The sequence below is a fragment of the Ursus maritimus genome, unplaced genomic scaffold, assembly GCF_017311325.1.
Source record: "Ursus maritimus isolate PB19 unplaced genomic scaffold, ASM1731132v1 scaffold_7, whole genome shotgun sequence".
In the NCBI taxonomy this organism is placed as follows: Eukaryota; Metazoa; Chordata; class Mammalia; order Carnivora; family Ursidae; genus Ursus; species Ursus maritimus.
Window position 1 is genome coordinate 46,569,228 of NW_024426885.1, and position 5,009 is coordinate 46,574,236.

A 5,009-nucleotide genomic window follows, 5' to 3' on the forward strand; every position below is an offset into this window, starting at 1 on the left:
AACAAGCTCCTTGGCAGCACTCCTGCTCAGCAATCCCACACAGACTTTCGGGGAACTAAGGCCGGCCTGCGCTCTTCCCGGTGCCCGTTCTCCAGCTGCCAGACAATGCCAGATTGCTTTCCAAAGTGCTCACGTGAGCTTACTAGACAGGCTTCCTGGCTGGGTACAGGGGCTCCTGTGGTCCTTTTCCTTTCCGGGTAGTTGGTGATGGCACGCTCTGACATCTTTGGCCATCATAGCCGTGTAACGTGGTAGCTCCTTTGATGGTCAGTTTGCACTTCTCCTGATTACTTGGTGAGGTTACAGATTTTTCGTGTTTATTAGACAATGGGTTTGCTCTTCTGGGAATTGTGTGTTCATGTTATTTGCTTACATTCGCTATTGATTTGTTTGTCTTTTTCTTATTGACTTTCTTCGTTGGTTATATGTGTTGGGAGATCTCTCAGGTGGTGGGTTGTCTTTTAACTTGGTGTATGGTGTTTATTGTTGGGCAAAAATGTTAAGTTTTATTTTAGTTAAATGAACCACTTTTTTTTTTCCATTTATGTTTTGTGCTTTTTTTTTTTTTAATCTCCTAACAAATTAATGAAACATTATTAGTTCCAGGCTGATTTAAAGATTATCTTTAAAAATTTTTTTCACTTAGAGTTTTTTAATCAATTTCTTTCAAGTATAGTCAATAATCAAACTGACAATTTAAAAATCAGGTAAAACATAGTTTTACCAGTTATGGTGAATAAGAAAACAATTCCAGTTTTCATTACTTGCGCATTGGTGATAATGCTAAAAACAAACTTTCTGCAACCTAAACATCACAACATACTTCTCCCCCCGCTAATATTTTTGGTCTTTTCATTTGATGATTAAACACTTTCTTCAAGGAGGTAGGTAGAAGAGCTTTTCGTCAGAAGACTCCAAAGTCTAAGTTAGTTCAGGAGAAGTTACCAAGTGGGAGGTGTGCGGTGAGACTTCCAGCATAGCGCGGCTGATGGTGGGGGCAGATGCGAGTCTATGGGTTGTGAGAAATGCTGACCCACTTCATAACGTCTCCCTGTGCTCACACTGGCTGGAGCAATACCAACTAGACAGTTATTTGCATCAACGCTATTTCGAAATTCGGTTAACTGCGATGTTACAGTTCACTCATTCAGAAGGAAGAGAGAGCCATGCATGTTATGCAAAAACTATTTGCATTATGTCTAATCCCTTTGTAAGGCAGATATTATCTCCATTTTACAGAAGCAGAAACAGAAGTTCAGAGAGTTATTTAGGCTTCCAAGGTTCTCACAGCTGATCACTGAGAGATGCAAACCCAGATTTTTCTGGTTTTAAATTTTCTTGTTACCACTGTGTTCTCTCAGTAACATTTAACCAGAGCCTCCTATTTGTAGGTATTATTAGTTATCCACATTTTAGTGTAAAATAGCCTAAGCCGTTTTGCTAAACTACAAACTAGTTGAATTGGATATGCTAGGAGAATAGCTGAGCAGGTGGGCTGGTGCTGGAGGGTTTGAACTTGGCCGTAACACCTTCTGGGAGCCTGAAGAACTAGTAACTTTGGACAGCCCCAGGGCAGGGGTGGTGGGCAAGCAGACAAGAAGTTCACTTGCTTTTCCCTTTTGCCTGGGGTAGTGCTTCCCCCCAATTTTAATTTCCTATAAATTACTGAGCAATGTTGTTCAAGTGTAAATTCTAATTTCTGAGTCTAGGGCGGAGCCCCAGATTCTGCATTTCTAACAAGTGGGTAGATGTTGCTGAGGCTGCTGGTCAGCAGGGGACCACACTGAATGACAAGGGCCCAGCCTGTACTTAGGAGTATATGGCGCAGAATGTACTGGCGAGAGAAGGAAGAGTGTTCAGACACTTGGGTGTGGTTACTTATCTGCAGCAAGCTACTGTAATGCTTCCTGCTGCCAGAGCTTAGAATAGCCTCTCATAGCTTCATTTGCAGAGAGCTCGCTTTTGAATGCTCCAGAACTATTCCCAAAGGGTCCTTGGATGATGCAGTAAACACATCCGTAATTCCAGACTGTTCGGCGTGATCTGCTTCCACTGGCTTTGAAGCCATAAGGATCACGAGCAGCACAGCTCTGTGTCCAGTGACTCAACAGACACCATAGGAGAAAGTGACACTGCTCACTTTCTGGTTGGGCTCAGAACCTACAGCATGAGCCGAAGGCACTGCCAACATTGAGCCCACCACGCACCCACCCCCATCAGCCAGGCAGCCCTCCACCACCTTCCTGAGAACTGCGTCGCAGCCGCTCTGCCCTCAAACTCCTCCAGCTTCCTCCTCTGTTAAATGGGACCAGTACTGTGAGAGCTGAATGACACTTGTAGGAGTGCTTTGTAAATGGCAAGACTGTCTCTATGTGTTTATCAATACGGAAAATTGGTATCAGAGACAGAGTAGGGATGGGAGGCTGCTTCCACATAGGTTTTTAATATCTGCTCTTAACCCCCCAAATGAGACAATTATATAGACATTTCCCTACATGAAACGCTTCTGACCAAATTTTAATTTTGAATGGGAGGGTTGGTTTGGCCTAAATGACCTAAATAATTATTTTAGTTTCTTATGTCACTTAAAATATTTAGACCCCAATAACACCTTTCATATGAAAATATGACCTAGGGCAAATAAAGGAAGACAACATATCAAGAGAAAACTAAAGCCAGATTACTTCATGACTATAGTTTTATTTCTCTACAATTTTTGCCTCTAAAATGTTCCGCCTCCCTGTTTTCGTTTTTTGGGATGGGGATTTTTTCAGTGAAGAAATTAGATTCTGGGGAAAAGGCGACTCGACTTCTGTCTCTGCCATAACTTTGGCTGTCTTGTGAAACCTTAGGTCAGTGATTTAACCCCATTAAGTAAAGCGTGGAGTGACGTCACATGGTACTCTGTCAATCCCAAATCCCCGATTTCCCACCTGTGCTTTTTGTTGCATTGATGGCAAGTTGACTTAGAGGGAGGGACATGATATTTTAAATTTCTATAAATTAAATTAAGTCAATTGAGATCACCTTCAGTTTTTAAAATAAAACTGATTTACACTGACTGGCTATGGCCATTATGATTTTATTTCAGAATGATGGTATATGCTTACACGTAGTCTTTAGGTATGCCGACCAATGTCCAAATGCATCCCAGCCCTGTTCTAAATTTAGGGTGGAGGGGTGATGGATTCCTTGGATTCCGTGAAGCCATGTATGATAGATATAGTTAACATTCATATTGCGGGCTGTGAGTTGACTTGTCGTATATTTGACTCAATCTTTTTCTACTTTAAAAAATACTAGAAGTCATTCTACAACAAAGCTATTATTACCCAAGTAGAGGACTAGAAGTTTTCACAGTTGGGGGTGCCTGGGTGGCTCAGTCCTGGGATTGAGCCCCACATCGGGCTCCCTGCTCCCCTGGGAGCCTGCTTCTTCCTCTCCCACTCCCCCTGCTTGTGTTCCCTCTCTCGCTGGCTGTCTCTCTCTGTCAGATAAAAAAATAAAATCTTAAAAAAAAAAAGAAGTTTTCACAGTTGGTGATTTCCCATCTAAGGTCAATTGGGTTTGTGTACTCCACCCCTGCCCTTCCCGCCTTCCCCCCCAAGGTAATTTGTGTTGGGAGAGCAACTGACCAATCACGTGCTGCCCTTCCATTCCACCCAAATTCCTGCTTTTGTCCTCTGAAATTACTGGCTACTTTTAAACACACCCATGTTGGCTCCATTTTTACTTCAGTTGTATATTTACCTCAGTGAGTGTGTTTGCTTATGTAAAATGAGTGCTGTTTATTTAGTGACAACAACCTTCAGAATATGCATATTTAATATAGAATCCCGTAATTATAGAAATCCCCCTAGAAATTGTTATATTCATCAGGGTCTGGGACTCTCTTCATATTTTTATATTTCTAAAGAATATTTACTTTAAAGTTTTTGGATGCTCGTTGAATACATCCTGACCTGTTGAGCAAGACGTTTACTTGGAAGAAAGCCTGGGGAATGCACAGAAAAGGCAGGACCAGTATTTGCAGGGTGGGGACCGGGGCAGGGCGCTGAGAGCACCCAGTTCCCCCGAGGGCACCCCACCCATTCACCTCCTGGCAGTGTCCAGCACATCCTGGGCACACAGTGTTTGTGTGCCCGGTCATCATTACGCTAGCCTGGCACCTCACATCCTCACCCGGGGCCAGAAACTTGGATGTCACCCCGGAGCCCTCCCGCTGCCCTGCTTCCTACCTCCCGCGCGGTATCAGATCCCGCCCCCGCCTCGGAGCATGCGGTGCACCCCCTGACGGCAGGGTGGCTTGGCCGAGTCCGGTCCCCGCACGGCCACAGCAGCCACTAGCGAGATGGTTTTGGTAAAAGTCCACACCTTGATCACATGCCCCATCTATGCACATCATTTGCTTGAAACGCTTCCTTGGCTTCCCTGTGCCGTCAGGAAGACATCTAAACTCCTTCGAGGAGCCACAGAGGGCTTCACCTTCTGGCCTCGGCCACCACCCCCAGGCTTCCCTCTTGCTGTCCTTTAGCCCACACTCTGTGCGCCAGCCTCACGAACACCTTGAAATGTCATAAAGGTTTCCTGCTCTCTCTAGCTTGTGGGCTTCGGTGAATGTTCTTCCTGTTGCCTGGGACACTTTCTCCCAGGGTCACCTGGCCTATTTGTTTCTATTAGGACTGTGGAGGGCCCACCCTGTTTCTGGCATGCAGTAGGTGTTTAGTCCATGTTCAGAGAAGCAATGAGTGGAATGTGAGGATGGGAGGGTGGGTGGGTGTGTGGACCCCGGTCTGACTGGCCGGTCTGACTGGGATGCAGCCTGTCCTACCAGTACAGCCACCCCTGCCTGGGATAGCGCCCAGCAGGCCACCAGGCTTCCTTCCCAGCCGCACCTCATCCGCCAGCACAGATCTGCCTTCCAGAGAGCCAACAGGTAGCCCGGGCCTCTGGCCTAAGCCTAGACTCAGGGTAGAGTCGTTCTTTTTTTTTTTTTTTTTTTTTTTTTT